This window comes from Onychomys torridus, chromosome 4 (assembly GCF_903995425.1).
Source record: "Onychomys torridus chromosome 4, mOncTor1.1, whole genome shotgun sequence".
NCBI classification, from domain to species: Eukaryota; Metazoa; Chordata; class Mammalia; order Rodentia; family Cricetidae; genus Onychomys; species Onychomys torridus.
This window is the reverse complement of record NC_050446.1, coordinates 126,672,385-126,689,753: the sequence shown is the minus strand read 5'-3', so window position 1 is coordinate 126,689,753 and position 17,369 is coordinate 126,672,385.

Below are 17,369 nucleotides of genomic sequence, written 5' to 3'. Positions count from 1 at the left end.
AGTAGTAGTAGGTGAGTAGATGAATTGGTGAATGAGTGGACAGGTGGACAGGTGGACAGATGGATGGATGGATGGTTGGGTAGGTAAATGGAAGCACAGACAGATATGTGGGTGGGTGAATGGATATATGGATGGATGGATGGATGGATGGACAGATGGGTAGGTGGATAGATGGATGATATGGATGATGGATAGTGGACAGATGGACAAACGGGTGGGTGGCTAAGTGGATGAATATACAGATGAATGAGTGGGTGGGTGAATGGATGGATAGACTGATGTACAGGCAAATGGATGGATGGATAGACTGACAGACAGATAGATAGATAGGTAGATATACATACATACAAAGATGATGGATAGATGGACAGATGAATGGGTGGAGGGATGGGAGAATGGGTAGGAAGAAGGATAGACTCTGTGGCAGTTTGAATGAGAATAACCCCCATAGTTTCATGTTAGTCACCAGGGGATGAAACTGTTTGATAGGATTACAAGGACTAGGAGGTGTGGCCTTGTTGGAGGAAGCGTGTCACTGGGGGTGAGCTTTGAGGTTTCAAAAGCCCATGCCAGGCCTACTCTCTCTCTCTCTCTCTCTCTCTCTCTCTCTCTCTCTCTCTCTCTCTCTGCTTGCAGTTCAGAATGTAGTTCTCAGCTGTTTCTCCAGCACCATGCCTGCCTGCCAACATGCTATCTGCCATGATGATAATTGACTAAGCCTCTAAAAATGTAAACAAGCCCTCAATTTAATGTTTTCTTTTATAAGAGTTGCCGTGATCATAGTGTTTCTTCACAGCAACAGAACAGTGACTAAGAAAGATGTTCAGATGAATGGGTAAGTAAATGAACAGATAGTGGATGGACAGATAGATGGGTGAATGGATGGATAGAAAGATGGATAGACAGATGGATGGATGGGTGAATAGATAGATAGATGGATGGATGGATGGATCGATCGATAGATAGATAGATAGATAGATAGATAGATAGATAGATAGATAGACAGATGATGGATGGATGGATGGATGAGTGGGTAGAGAGATGGACAGATGGGTGGGTAGATTAATGAATAGGTCAGTAGGTGAATGGACAGATGGATCAGTGGATAGTAGATAGAAAAACAAGTTTACACTCAATTCCCATCCCAGCCATTTGCTCTTCAATGCCCTATCCTGTTGAAGAATCTTATTTTAAGATGTGTTACATTTGTTTATGCTGTGGAACATTTGTTTAACGATGCAAAGATATGTTGTCTTCTTTTATGTTGCATTTGTTTAACTCTGTGAAGCTGTGATTCTTTGCCTGTCTAAAACACCTGATGGTCTAATAAAGAGCTGAATGGCCAATGGTGAGGCAGGAAAAAGGATAGGTGGGGCTGGCAGGCAGAGAGAATAATTAGAAGGGAAAATCTGGGAGGAAAACAAGACGGAGCAAGAAAACAAGGAGAGGAGGATGCTAGGGGCCAGCCACCCAGCCACAAAGCCAGCCATGGAGTAAAAGCGAATGTAAGACATACAGAAGTAAGAAAAGGAAAAAGGCCAGAGGCAAAAAGTAGATGGGATAATTTGAAGTTAAGAAAAACTGGCAAGCAACACGCCAAGCTAAGACCAGGCATTTACAATTAAGAATAAGCCTCCATGCGCGATTTATTTGGGAGCTGGGTACCAGGCCCCCCAAAAGAGCCAAAGGAGCAAAAACAACAAACAACACCAACCCCACTTCCAGTGACCAGAAGAACCAGCGGCTCTGAGCTGCTCCTGCTGACTAAAGCCACAGGCTGGCTCTGCGCCCTACTCAGGTCTTCAGTTTACAACTGGAAGCTTCTCTCTATTCTCCCCTCCTTGGATTTCAGGGACCTCCTCCTCCCAGTCCTGCCCTGAGACGCTTGTAGCTCACTGTCCTGCGGCCCAAGCAAAAGGGACTTGTCTGCCAACTGTAACACCCATATGGTCCCCTCTCTGCAGAGTCAGAGCCAGGCTGCAGCAGATCTCTGGAGTGACTGAAATGGCTCAACCCCCCAGCAAAGAACAGGCTTCTGCTCACACCCCTGGCAAGTCTTCCAAGGAGCTGACAAGGCCTCATCATTCCCTGGAGACTGCCTGCTGACAAACTCTGGGTCTCTGTGGTAATATGCTTTATATGGCAGTTTCTTTCACGTCACAGCCCCAAGGCCCTCAGCTCTGGCTGTGGCACAGGCAATGTGCTCCAGACTGTCACTCCTGCAGAAGATGGAGAGCAGGGTGCAGAGGGTTAGGGCCCTCACTCCTGTGGCTTGAGCCCACCAGGGCTGGGAGACTCAACTCTGGGGAGGCACGCTGTTCAGAGGGCTGTTATAACCAGGTTACCTCCACCCTGGCGTGGGCCTCATCCCAAAATATAGTGCAGAGAAATAATAGCAAGGAGGGCTACAGAGATGGCTCTGCAGATAAGGTGTTTGTGGTACAAGTGTGAAGTACCAGATGTCAGAGCCCTAGGGCCCATGTTAATGTCAGGCAGACATGGTAGCCCACCTGAAATTCCACAGTGTGGGAGGCAGAGATGGGATTCCTGGTGTTCCAAGATGGCTAGCCTGCGAGCTTTGGGTTGAATTCAGAGAGCAGTGAGGGAACTTGGCTTTCTCTCTCAAGATAGTAGGACAGGTCGGGGCTATCAGTGCCCACATTGGTTACTTTTCTCACTCTGTGAGCACAGACCCTGACAGAAATAGCTACAGGAAGAAAGGTCTGTTTAGGTTCAGAGATGTGGGTCCCTCATGGCAGGAAGGGTATGGTAGCCCACATAATGGCAGGCCAAGATCCAGAAAAGGGACCATGAGGGTAGCTTAGCTGGCAGAGGGCCTGCCTAGCCCAAAGCCCTGGGTTGATCCTCAGCACAGAATAAAACCAGAAGTCATGGCATTCACCTGTAATCCCCCAACACCTGTGAGGAGGAGGCAGGAAGATCAGAAATCCATGATCACCTTCATCTACACAGTCAGTTAAAGATCAAATTGAAATATCAAAATCCTTTCTCAAAAAAAATTTTTTTAAGAAACAGAAAAAATGCAGGCCGTGGTGACACACACCTTTAATCTCAGCACTCAGGAGGCAGAGGCACGTGGATCTCTGTGAGTTCAAGGCCAGGCTGGTGTACAGAGTGAAGTCCAGCACATCTGGGGATACACAGAGAAAAAAAGGAAACAGAAAAAGAAACCCAGGAAAGGATGAAGGCAAGGTACATCCCCAAGGACTCACTCTAGTGACCCATCCCCGAAGCAGGCCCAGCCTTCCGCAGGTCCACCTCCTCCTAGTGGGTATCATTTGAGTCTCCTGAGGATGGAGCTGGGTTGGCAGAGTGCTCACCTAGCATGCTCGAGGCCCTGGGCTGCAATTCCAACGCCACATAAACCAGGTATGGTGGCACACACCTTTTAGTCCCAGAACTCAGAAGGTGGAGGGAGGAGGATAGGAGTTCAAGGTCATCCTCAGCTATATGGCAAGTTCAAAGCCATCCTAGAATACATGAGACCTTGTAGTAGTAGTAATAATAATAGTAATGATGATGACGATGATGAATACTTTAGCAGTTTTCTGTAGCAATAATGCCCGTGCTACCACCACCTGTTCACCACGTCCGAGCGAGGGACTGTGGATCGAAAAATAGAGACAAGAGACAGCGGGTCATTCATGTCAGCATAATGCTGTTTATTGAAGAAGGGAGGAAACCTTAAAAACAGGCTTACAGTCAATGGAAGAACCCCTGGAGGGCAGAAGTTCGATACTGATGTTTACAATATTACATCTAAACTGTTAACACCCAAATGCAGGATACACAGACAAGGAACTTCCCTTAAGCATTCAGGGAGGTGGAGACCAGCAGGGAATCAGCATAGGGAGGACATCAAGGTCAAGGTCGGCAAGCAAGGCAGCAGTTACCCAAATTAGGGGTTCCAGGGCCCTACAGTTTTCTAAGTCTCCTATGTATGCATTATACTTACATCATATTGACTCTGAACCAGCTCTTGGCAGCCTTCCATAGTTCATCACTATTGGGTGACAATGTTCAATTTAACTAGAAGAAACACTGTGGTTTGGATGTCTGTCCTTTCAAAAATTTAGGGAAAGCCAGAATTGATGGTTCACACCTGTAATCCCAGCATTCAGGAGGTAGAGGCAGGAGGATCAGAAGTTCAAAGTCATCCTCAACTACATAGCCAGTTTGAGGCCAGCCTGGGCTACCGGAAAGCCTGACTCAAGAAAAATAAATAAATAAATGTGGAATTCAAATTTGAATCCATAGTTAGAAGAAACCATTGATTAGGTCAGAGCTGTCCTGCTCTACCTTGAGCATCCTCAAGGATAGACGATGGATGCACTTTCCTAACCTTCCAGACACCTGCCAATCATCTAATCAAGCAGGCAAGATTAATCATGGCGCCTCATTACCACTGATTAGTGTGATTACCACTGTCCTCATGGGAAATGGGCAATGCTGAGGAGTCTGACTTTCTGGGAACCCCACAAGTGGTGTTCCTGGGAGGAAGCCTGGCTTCTGGGACAGGCAGGGTAAACTCTGGGGTGATCTTTCTGGTCTTAGAGCTTGCTCTCTCCCTCCCGAACTATCTCTGCTGGCATCAATATTTTACTAACTTCAGAGTGCCTCGGTGTATGAGGGCAGACATCTGTAGGGCAACAGAACCCCTAGAACGAATATGTATGATAAAAAGGAATTCTGACATAGGAGCTGGGTGGCCCAACAATGTCCACCTGCATGCAGGAGAGCCTGACAACCCAGCAGTTGCTCGGTTCATTAGGCTGGACGCCTCAGAAGTTTCAATCTGGCAACGACAGGCTGGATTCCTGGAGAGCTACTGGTCTTCAGTGCGTGCTGGAAGCTAAAGGATCTGGAAGCTGAGGGAGCTGCTTTTGGCGGCTGCAGCACTGGTGGCAACAAAGAAAACACACTCCCCAGCTAGGCAGGAAGGCAGGCAAGCTGCTTCCTCCTCAGGTCTCTGCATCTGGGCCTACAGAAGGTGCCACCTACTGTGAGGAAGACCCCCCCCCAGGAAATCCTTTCTGGAAAGGGCCCCACTGCCCTGCCTTAGTTTACTCCACCCCACTTAAAGACTCTTCCATTTGACATAGAGGAAACCAAGGCTCAGCAAACCTAGTAACCTGCCGAAGGCTAACACACAACTCAAAGACCAGAGACAGAAACTGGCCCCAGGCGCAGTCTGGGCCCCCACTCCCCAGTCTATGGCCCTCTGGGTCCTGCAAGGCTGTGATGGTAATCTCCATTGTCTACTTGACAGGGTTTAGAGTGGAAACACACCTCTGGGTGTGTCTGTGAGGGAATTTCCAGAGAGATTCGTGGAGGAGAGAAGAGCGAGCCTGCATGTGACTGGCACCATCCCATACACTGGAGTCCTGGGCTGAATCAGAAGGAAAAGGCCAGCTGAGCACCTGCCTTCCTCTCTCTATGCTTCCCGGTTGTGGATGCCATGTGACCAGCAGCCACATTGTGACCAGCAGCTGCATACTCTGCCACCCCAGCCTTCCCATCATGACCAACAGTGGCCTCCATCCAACTGGGGCCCCAAATAGACCCTTTCTTTTTTAAGTTGCTTTTGAACTGGCTATTTTTGTCACCACAAAGAGAAAAGAAACAGCTTTCCCACCCCCAAGCCCGAGCCTTGTCCAGGTCTGCATAGCAGATGACCGGAAGCCCCTGGAGGCTGAGGAGAGGAAATGGAAGACAGAGATTCTGTCCACAGAGAGTACGCACCTCTCAGCTCAAGAAGCAGGTGCCTCCCACCCAGCCTGCAGGAACATAACGGATGCAGCCAGAATGCAAGCCTGTCTGCTGTTTCCACGTAAAGAGGAGACCAGAGGGAGAGAGACTGTTTTCATGGGTTTTGTTTGGTGTTGGTTTTTGTTTTGTTTTTGTTTTCTAGAAGACACTGGTGGGTCGGGGCCTAGCTGAGCTATCTTGCAGCCCTCACTTAGTTGAGATTTTTTACACTATTATTTTAATTAGATTTTCTTGTGCGTGTTTGTGTGTGTGTATGCACACACACACACACACACACACACACACACACACACACGAGTTCAGGTGCCCATGGAGGCCAGAAACATCAGATTCCTTGGAATGCTCTGGAGTTGCAGTTACAGGCAATGGTAAACTGACTGATGTGGATACTGGGAACCGAACTTGGATCCTCTACAAGAGCAATGTGTCCTCTTAACCACCGAGTCCTCTCTTCAGCCCCTCTCTGCTGATTTTTAGTCATATCTTGTTGCAGGGAATGCTGGGATGTCTTTACATAGTCAGATTGTGAACTACTATCAGTTAGTGATTTGTAGGTCTCTCCTCTCTTTCATAGCTTGCCTGATGCTCCACACAGGAGAGAACCTTGCCGTTTGGTTCACACTGGTCCCTCAGTCCTCTTTGTCTCCAGCCTGGACCCAGCTCTGCCTCATTGCAAGCCCTCTTCCCTGGACGCTGGCACTGAGGGTGTGGGTGGGTTCCTTTCAACAGCTCTTCCCTCCTACCACAGCTTCTTCTGCCGATCACAAAACCAGCAAAGCTGATATCCTCCAAAACCTGAGCAATTTGTGCTCAGGTTTATTCCAGGGCACTTCATTATACATGCATTCCCAAATCGTATGTGTGTTGGACATGGGTGGGAGGGTGATCTTTTTGTCAACGATTTGAAAAGTGTTGGAGTCTTGCTATGCATTTTGCAGGAAACTTCAGCATAAAGAATGTCTGGAACAGGAAAAACAGTTTAGGGCTGAGGAGACGGCTCAGTCAGTAATGGACTTGCCAGGCAAGCATGAGGACCTGAATTCAATCCCAAGAACCCACCTAAAAAGAAGCCCAGGGAGCCTGGAGAGGTCGCTTGGTAACTAAGAGTACTTGCTGCTCTTGCAGACAAAGGAACCTAGTTCAGTTTCCCGGCTCCCACAATTGGCAGCTCATAGCCACCTGTAGCTCCAGCTCCTGGGGATTGGACCACTGAGGGCATCTGCTCACATGTGGCACACACACACACACACACACACACACACACACACACACACACTAAATAAATATCTTAATTTGTAAAATGGAGAAGAAACCCATAGTTGTGCTGGGAAGGCAGAACCAGGCAGAACCACGGGCTCACTGACCAGGCAGTGAGCTAGTCTAATCATGTGTTACAGACAGCAAGAGACTCTGTCTCCAAACACAAGATGAACAGCTCCTGAGGAATGACAGCTGAGGTGACCCTCTGTCCCCCCCCCACACACACACACACACACGTGTCTTGTTTCTAGATTTTTGGATCTAGACAAGTTGAGTTAGTAACACTTCTTTTTCAGGAAGCCTACAGCCTACGAAAGTTCAATAAATAAGAATTCAGAGCGCAGAGTGAATTAGCATTGAAGAGCATGATTGGTCCTGAGTGCTACAATGAAGTATCTTGGGGATTTGACAAAGAAGTTAATAAAGAGGGAAAATTGCAAAGCAGAAGCCCACACCACATTTCAAATGAACTTTCCAGTAAGTACGATGAGCTGCTGGGGGTGATGGAGGATAATAATCCCATTATTTATGTCTGACCTCTCTGTGGAGACTCAGCGTTTCACTGACGCTCTGAAGGAGCTTCTAAACATGAAGGCTTTCTCCAGAATATCATCATCATCATCCCAGTTTGTTCCAGTTGGCTTTCTGTTGCTGTGATAAACACCGTGACCAAAAGTGACTTAGGTGAAGAAAAAAGAGTTGACTTTGTCTTACAGGTTACACTTCATCCTTGAGCGGAAGCCAAGGCAGGAACCTAGAGGCCAGAATTGAAACAGAGATGAGGAACTGGCTTGCTCAGCTACCTGCCACAGTGGGCTGAGTCCTCCTACACCAACCAGCCATTGATTGAGAAAATACCTCACAGGTGGGGCCACAGGCCAATCTGAAGGAAGCAGTTCTTCAATTAAGGTTCCCTCTTCCCAGGTATGTCAAGGAGACGACAAAACTTACATGGACAACCCTTAACTATCCTCAGGGATTAGGTGCAGCTCTGGATTGTGTGGTGGTCTGAAGGAGAATGGCCCCATGGCTCATATGTTTGAATGTTGTCCCAGTTAGCGGAACTGAGGCATGGCCTTGGAGGAGATGTGTCAATGGAGATGGGCTTTAAAGTTTCAACAGCCCACGCCAAGCCTAGTTTGTCTCTCTCTCTCTCTCTCTCTCTCTCTCTCACCCTGCTCTCTCAGGTAATGTTCCAGTACCAAGCCTGTCTGCTCCTGCCGTGATCATAGACTAAACCTCTAAAACTGTAAGCAAATCCCTGACTGAATACCTTCCTTACAACAGTTGCTGTGGACATGGTGTCTCTTCACAGCAATGGGACAGCAGTTGACTAAGACAGAAGCACACAATGGCACCAGTGACAGATCAAAAACAAATGATTCTACCCACATCTAGCTCAGTGAACCAGCATGGGGGCTTATCTCCCAACTCCAGAACACAGGGGTGTGCTTCCATTCAGAGGCAGTGGCCGCGCTGCCTGCCTTTGATGACTGCAGAATCTCAGGTCTGACTCTGCTTCCAGTACTTCACTTACACCAAGTGGTATGGCTTGACACTGTGTCCCCCAAAATGACTTTTCGTCCAGCTGGTATATCCAGTCAATGAGGGGGGACTGCATCTCGAGGCTCTGAGAACATCTGTGGGTACAGTCTTTGGTGCACTTGTAGTCTGCGGGCATGGCTGGGAGGTGGGGCTTTCACTGAGGAAGCGGGTTGTGGGGGAGTGTGTTCTTGTGAGCGAGCTCCTGCCCGGCCCCTAACCCTAACCCTAGCCCCTAACCCCCTCCTCCAGCTGCCATGAGGTCCTAACTCCACTCCCTCACACCACACCCTGCTGCTGTGAGGATTTTCCTTTGCCAGGAGCCTGGAAGCCATGAAGTCAGCCCACCATGAACTGAGACCCTGAGCCACAATCAGCCTTTCCACCGAAACTATTCCTCTAAGGTATTTGCCAAAGCCACGAAAAACTGGCACACTCTGACCAATTTTTCATCTACCATAATCACATCAAACTTCTTTTTGGGGGGAGGAGAGAGGTGTTTTTTGTTTTGCTTTTGTTTTTTGTTTGTTTGTTTGTTTGTTTTTTTCTGAGGCAAGGATTTTCTATGTAACAGCTCTGCTGTCTTGAAACTCAATTTGTAGACCAGGCTGGCCTCAACCTCACAGAGATCTACCAGCCTCTACCTCCTGAATGCTGGGATTAAAGGTGTGTGCTACCACTGCCAAGCCAAATTCCTTTTTTTTTAAATATTTGTTTTATCTTTTGTTATGTATGGTGACACATAGCTTTAATCCCAGTACTCTGGCAGGTACATCTCTGTGAGTTCAAGGCCAGCCTACTCTACCTAGCAAGTTCCAGGACACCAAAGATATATAGTGAGGGCTTATCTCAAAAAAATAAATAAATATTTGTCCCTGTGCTTTTTCCAATCATGGTCTCAATATCTCTCGCTCATACAATCCCTCTTCTTTCTCGCTGATTGGACTCCTGGAGCTCCACCTGGGGTTTGGCCGTGGATCTCTGCATCTGCTTCTACCAGTCACTAGATGAGGATTCTATCATGACAGTTAGGGTGTTTGGCCATCCGATCACCAGAGTAGGCACTATTGCCTGTAGTCTATTGTGGAGGTATCTTTGTGGATTTCTGGGGACCTCTCTAGCACTCTGCTTCTTCCTATTCCCATGGGACCTTCATTTATTATGGTGTGTCTTTCCTTGTTCTCCCACTCTGTTCCTGATCCAACTGGGACCTCCCACTCTCCTAAGCTTGCTTTCCCCCCAAATAGCCAAACTAGTGGAAACACATGAACTGTGAACCAATAGCTGAGGAGCCCCCCGTGGAACTAGACCAGGCCTTCTGAATAAGTGAGACATTTGATTAGCTTGAACTAATCAAAACTAATAGTTTAGGAGTCCCCCAGGCAGTGGAACCTGGACCTGTCTTTAGTGCATGAGCTGGCTGTTTGGAACCTAGGGCCTATGCTGAGACTCTTTGCTCAGCCTTGGTGCAGGGAGGAGGGGACTGGACCTGCCTCAACTCAATCTACCAGCTGGGCTAAATCCCATGGGGAGACCTTGCCTTGGAGGAGGTGGGAGTGGGGGGTGGATTTGGGGGGGAAGGATGGAGGGTGGGAGGAGGGAGGACAGGGGAATCTGAGGCTGATATGTAAAATTAAATTAATTATAAAATAAAAATATTTATTAAAAAATAAGAAAAAATATAAATAAATAAGTAAATAGATAAATAAATAATAAATAAATAAATAAAAGTTTATTTTTAACTATGTGTATGGGAGTGATGGGAGTGTAGTTGCCATAGAAGCCAGAGGAGAGCACCACGTCCCCTTGAGGTGGAGTCACAGGCAGCAGGGAGCTGACCAAAGAGTCACCAGTGCACCTAACCGCTGAGCCATCTCTCCAGCCCAAAGACTCTTTCTGAAGTAAATCTATTTAAAACAAAACAGGCTGGTTTAAGAAACCTTTAAATTGCTGCTCAGGATTGGAGCCAGATTAGGACAAAGACAAAATGCAGAAAGCTGAAGTTTGCAAATTGTCCTAAGAGAATCTTGACAGAACTTGGTAGAAACCGCCTTGGGTATTCTTTCCCTTTAATTGAATTCCTCTGAAACCCATCTACATTTCCAGTATCTCATCATGGCAGGCATTAATACATATTTGCTGGATAATTGAGGAAATAATCAATCAACAGAAGGCGCTTACCGTAAGACCTGCCATCCTCTCTCTAATTAATCCAGTTCATGGCAACAAAAGGATCTACACCACATAACTGAGTGTTTGTCGCAAGCCACGCCCGGCCTGTCCCGGTCTAAGGTGAAATGCGCCCCACAGGCTCGTGGGTTTGAACACTTGGTCCCTAGCTGGTGGTGCTGTTTCAGGAGTCTTGTAACCCTTGGGATGTGAGGCTGAGCTGGCAGAAGTGTGTCACTGGGTTGGGGGTGGGGAACGCTTGAAGGTTGAATTAGCCTCTGTTTTCTGTCCCAGCTCTCTGCTTCCTGATTGGCCAAGAAAGAGAGGACTCAGATAGTCTCCTGTTGCTCTGAACTCTGCCAATGGTGGTCTGAAAGCCTGGGCTAACCCTTCTTTTTTTTTTTTTTCTTTTTCTTTTTCTTTTCTTTTTTTTTTAAGTTTTTCAAGACAGTGCTTCTCTGTGTAGCCCTGGCTGTGCTAGAAATCTATTTGTAGACCACACTAGCCTCAAACTCACAGAGATCTGCCTACTTCTGCCTCCCAAGTGCTGGGATTAAAGGTGTGCACCACCACCACCTGGCCCTTCCTCTCTTAAACGTTTCTGTCACGGATTTGTGGTGATGGGAAAAGAATCCGCTAGACCACTATAAAGAAGCTGAGACCATGTTAGCCACAGCTGAGCATCGTCATCCACTACAAAGCCTGCTCTGTACTAGACTATTGAGTAAGCAGCAAGCATGCCGTGTGGGTGCCCTGACACCACCATGAAGTGGAAAGCCACCAGTGGAAGCCTTGTAAGTCCAGACTGAAAAGAAGTATGCTGCCCGGCCCTTCTAACGGTTCAGTGGGGAATCAATCCCTTGCCAGCTTTCACATGCTCTTGGAGGCACCCATATGGCTTGGCTTATGGCTGTTCCTCCATCCCCAGAGGCAACTGTGTGCTAGCTCTCCTCTCCTGCTGGGCCTCAGCTTCTATATTTCCATTTTCTCTCCGGCTCTGACCTTCCTGACTCCCTCTGTCAAGAACGTGCTTGAGATGGTTGCAGAGGTGGGGGTGTTCCGGTGCAGTGGAGCCTAATTCTGAGAACTAGATCCCTGGAAACACACAGCCACTCAAGTCACTCCGGGCCATCAGCTCCCAGGTTCATTGTCGTGGGACCAGTGAAGACAAAGACAAAGGAAACTTTGCTGAGGTAGAGAAGCAGTTCCCTGGGAGGGAGAGGCTAAGTCCTGGCCTGGGCTTTGAGGTCACAGGTTCTGTTGATAAAAGACCAGGATCAGCAAGGATGGCACCCCCAAATCAAGACCCTTGACTCTGGCGCATCAGAGGGGGGCCCTCTGGGTGGTAAAGGCCATCCTTCAGCCATGCAGAAATTGTGCAAACACTTCACACACATATGAATGAACTTAAATTGCTTAAGAGCAATGCCTCAACCTGGGCCTGGTGTCTCAGGCCTGTCATCCCAGCTACTTGGGAAAGTGAGCCCAGTCTAGCCTGGGCTACAGAGTGAACTGAAGGCCAGCTCGAGCAAATGAATCAGTCTATGTCAACGTACAAAGTAAAAGAAGGCTGGGAATAGAGGTCAGTGGCAGAGCGCTCGCTAAGCTCGAAGGAGGACCTAGGGTCAACTCCCAGGACCCACTACATACACATCACACACGTGAAAAGCCATGTTTAAAAAATGGAAAGCAAGTGAGACAATAGATGAGGCCTTAGGTTGAGAAAAAGTCCTGCAGACAGGAGGGTCTGTGTGACTTTAAACCCAAATCTTCAAGGCTGGGGAGATGCCTCAGCCGTTAAGAGCACTGGCTGCTCCTGCAGAGGAACCAGGTTGGATTCCCAGCACCCATGTGATGGCTCACAACCATCTGTAACTCCAGTTCCAGGGGACCCAATGCCCTCTTCTGTCCTCTTCGGGCACTGCACATATGTGATACATAGACATGCAAACAATAAAATAAATAAATTCAGATATTCAACCAACGTCATCTGAAGGACAAGAAGAAGGCACTAACCACTGTCAGGCCAAAGGAAACTCCATCTCCCCAAACTCCAAAAGGCAAAACTCTACCCTCTACCAAAGGGAGCCATTTCCCTCTGGCAGAAGGGAACTGTGGTGCCTATTAGCATACCAAAGCCCATGCTGGCCTCCATGCTCCCCCAGTACCACAAGTACCTGCCACACATTTCAAAGTCCATGCCAGCCTCCTAGCCCTTCTCACCTCCTCCCTACCCTAGACCCCTTTCAACTCACGGCTTCTTTGCTGCTAACTCCTGCTTCTCATAGCCCTGCTATTGCTGTGCTTGTTCCCGCCCTCCCCCCCCTCCCCGCTTCTCTGCTCTACTCCTGCTTCTCACAGTTTTCTCTATTCTCTATCCCCACCCCCACCCCACTATCCTCTCCTCTCTTGCAGATAGCCCTAGCCAGGCCTAGTCTGCTGGCCATGCCCAGTCTACTTCTTTCTCTCCTGCTCTGGACTCTTCCAGATGCCTCTGGCTGTTCTCTCCCTCACTGTCTACAATAAAAACCTTCCCCTCGACCATGCTTTGGAGCGGTCATGTCATCAGTTTATATAACCACAACCTGTGTCCACAGCGAGATTCTGAGTCTAAGGTATGTGTGTAAGGATTCTGTCCTTATTATGTCATCAACCTGCAATGGCTTCCCAGCCTAAAAAGTGGGCGTGCCCTCCCACGGGCCCTCTCTCTCTTTCTGTACTGTCTCTGTCCTCCATGCGGTCTCTCTCTCTCTCTCTCTCTCTCTCTCTCTCTCTCTCTCTCTCCTTCCTCCTAATAAAGCTCTAAAAAGGTAATCATGGATCATGATTCTTCTGCCTCCGCAGCATCCAGCGCTCTCTTTCGCCACTGCAGGCAGTGACCAGCCAAGAGCACCGCCACTATAGACCCTTCTATGTGTGCTCGCGCACCTGTGTGTGTGTCTGTGTGTAAGTGTCTACAAAGAAGCTGGGCAATTAAGTGTTTGTTAATGAGACAGTGTAGAAGAAATGAGGCCAAATGATACCCTGTGGCTCTGAATTTACAGTATGAAATTGTGATTAATTTTATGCATTTATTAAAAATATGTATTCCTGTTAGGCCTGGTAGTTCATGTTTTTAATCCCAGAACAAAGGAAGGAAAGGCAGGTGGATCTCTGTGAGTTTGAGGCCAGCCTGGTCTACATTATGAGTTCCAATCCATCCAGAGTTACACAGTGAGACCCTGTCTCATTCATATACAGATATGCCTAAGTCTGTCCTCAGGAAAGACCTAGAAACAATAGCTGCTTTGTAGCCTTGAACCCTGGTACCAAAATCATGGTCACTAGATGTCACAGTCCCAAAGGATGCCAAGGTTCCGGGTCTAAGATGGATTCAGGAATCCGAGACCAAGGAAGCTTTCTCAAAGGACAACCACTAGGGGCGACTCTCCAGGGGAAAGGGGCTTTTGAGAGGTGATGTGGGAAAGATACACTGAGATAACAGAGGTGAGGGTAGGAGTGGGGAAGGGGCCTGAACTGAGGGAGAGAGACAGGACCTGCAGGCAGCAGGGACAGCTATCCCCCTGGAGAGGAATCTGGATTCCCTTTCTAAAAGGCAGCGGGAAGGTGGGAAGTAGCCGTCTGGTGTGACCAGAGCTTTCAAAAGATCCCTTCAGCTGCTGAGAGAACCGTGATTTGTAAGAGGCAAGGGTGACTGGGCTAGCAACATGGCTCAGCGGTTTAAAGGGCTTGCTGTCAAACTTGACGACCTGAGTTCTATCCCCAGGACCCACAGAATAGAGGGAGAGAAACAACTCCTGCAGGCAATCCTCTGACCTCCACTTGTGCACTGTGCACGCGCACGCACGCGCACGCACGCGCGCGCACACACACACACACACACACACACACACACACACACACACACAAAACAAATACAATGTACTTCTGAAAAAGAAAAAGGCCTTTTCCTCCTGGTGTCCAGTCAGACCCTACTGAGCTCTCCTCTCCTCTCCAGGGGTGGCTACAGTTCTTTCACACTCCTCTCAGAAGCCCAAAGCCCTGCCTGTCCTCCACACCACCCCACTCCTTCCTCTTCCAGGAAAAATACACCACCACCACCACCACCCCCACTGTACTGACGGAAAGGCAGGGAGGGCAGGCAGATCAGCACCATGGGAAGCCTCGAATACGCTGGGGTCCGAGCCTCATCCCAGCAAGAGCTGAGTTCTGGGTCCTGCAGAGGAACAAAACTGTCACTCAGGTCACATGCCCCAATCCAGTAAGTGTTCAATGAACGCTTGAAAAGCAATGTGTGGAGGGATGAAAGAGCATGCAGACTGCTAACAGCGCTGACAGCTAACATTTTTCTTTCCTTCAGGAAAGTGTGCTTTCCATTCCTCGAGAAAAAGAGAAAGCCACAAGCTTGACCTCTGAGGAGAAAACATGTCAGGTAGGCTGCGAGTCAACAACCCACTTGCACACAGTAAGCGTAATAGGATAAGCCCTTGGAGTGACTAGAGATGTAGCCTGGCATGCTGCAGAGCCAGGGAGGTGAGATCGTGGTGTCCTGGATCCCTGTCTCTCCCACATTAAGACTCTGCCTCACTAAGTCAGCGGGCTCCACACTGTGTGGAAGAGAACTAAATTTGTCTTTGCAGAAATGAAAGGAGGAACTGATAAGATTACTGCTTTCATGTTTTTCCTTACTTCAAAAGGAAGCGCTTGGCAATAAATGGAAGATCCAGAGGGCGGCAAAGGGTGCCGCTAATACAGTGAGGCTGGGATGAAAAGCGAGTGAGGAAATTGCTAGAGAGAAATTGGCTGGGTGAGGAGGAGGTCAGAGGTCCGCCACACTGGACACTGAAGGGGCCAGGCATGAAAGAGCCCCGGCCACCACACCTGCCTCTGCAAGGCTCTTTGCAGTGAGCTGCTGCAGATCTCCCAGGGTCACACACAGGGTAGCAATCACTTAACACCAGGGCTGCTTGGAGCATGAAATGAACCACTGTGCAATCTCTTGTCAACAACAGGAGATGCGCTTAAGTTCACTCCTCCTGGCTGCCAGCGGCAGAAGCCACAGCACGAGAACCACCTGGGACTTGCTCAGCCAGTGACAGAGTCTAACCTGTTCCACAAAGCCCTAGTCACTGGGACCCTCTGCTAGGGGAATCACCAAGTAAGAGAGGGACCAGAGCTGTCCTCCAAACCACCATGACAGTAGGTCAGGCTCTCTGCTCTAGAAGGTGAGTTCTTATGGAAGAGATGGTGTGCTGGAGCCACTAGGTTTCCAAGTGGCTGTACCCAGCAGGACTGCATAAGAGGTTGATTGGACCATGGGCCTAGGTACCAGGTGTTTGTACAGGTCTACACTTGACTGTAACTAGCAAGGGGAAGGTCTTTTGCTCTGCCCCTTGGTATTGTTATAAATAGCCCTTTGGACTAAAGTTCTGGGCCAGTGGATAAGGATCCAGGTCCACTCGAGGATATCCTGTGTTTTCTCTGTTTTTCTCCCCTCTTTACTTCTACCTAAGTCTCTTACCCCTCATTCCTCAAGAGTCCCTGGGGTAAATAAATAAGGGGGCTGGTCCCCCACAATTGTGGAATGGGGACAGTGGGGGATCAGGGCAGTGGGCAATCACTCATTCATCCTACAGTGCTATTATCATTATCCTTGCATTGATAGAGATTGAGCCCAGGGCTCCTTGCATGTTAGGCAAGCTCTCTACCACTGAGATGTGACCCCACATCTAATGGTTTAAACAAAAAGTGTTCCCTGTAGGCTCATGTATTTGAAAACTTAGTGGTCCCCAGCTGGCGACACTGTTTGGGGAGGTCATGGAGACTTTAGGAGGCAGAGCCTTGCTGGAGGAAGTACATCACTGAGGTTTTGGGTTTTATAGCCCCATTCAATTCCTGTTCTGACTGCCCAGCCACCCACACCCCACTGCCCGACATGATGGGCTGTATCCATCTGGAGTGTCAGCAGAAAAATCATATTTCCCCTAAGGTCCTCTTGGCCATAATATTTTATCACAGCCACAGAAAAGTATCTGATACATCGGCCTCTTTTTCTCCAGTATTTTTTCATCTCAGACAGTCTCAAGATGTTGCCCAGGTTGGCCTTGAACCTGCAATCCCTCCTGCCCCAGCCTCTGAAGTAGAATAATAGACAGGGTGGTGCTGCCAGGCTTAGCCATTCTGCCAACAGTGATGGAGCTTTTAAGTTCCCAGCACCGTACTAGACCCGGGATGTGACTGTGAGCAGCTCCTCATCGCTGGAAGCTAGAGGCTGAGCAGCAGTGCCAACACTGGTCTCCACGGGCTCAGGGAGAGGGAATGGGAAGACAGTAAGAGACAGAGCAGGATAACACACAGCACATGTGACTAGAAACTCAGAGCAGTTGTGATAGCATGCACAGAAACCTGCTCAAGCTCAAAATGGACAGACAAAATCCCATCATGGAGTGCGGAGGTGAGCACAAGATCCCACCTCAGCTGAGGAGCAATCAGCATTTAATAGCTGCTGGGAGGGGATAGTCAGTTTTCTTTAATCATACGATGCCCGGTAGGTGGATCACACATCAGGATAGACCCTGCTCCCAAGTATCTGTAGCTAGGCAAAAACT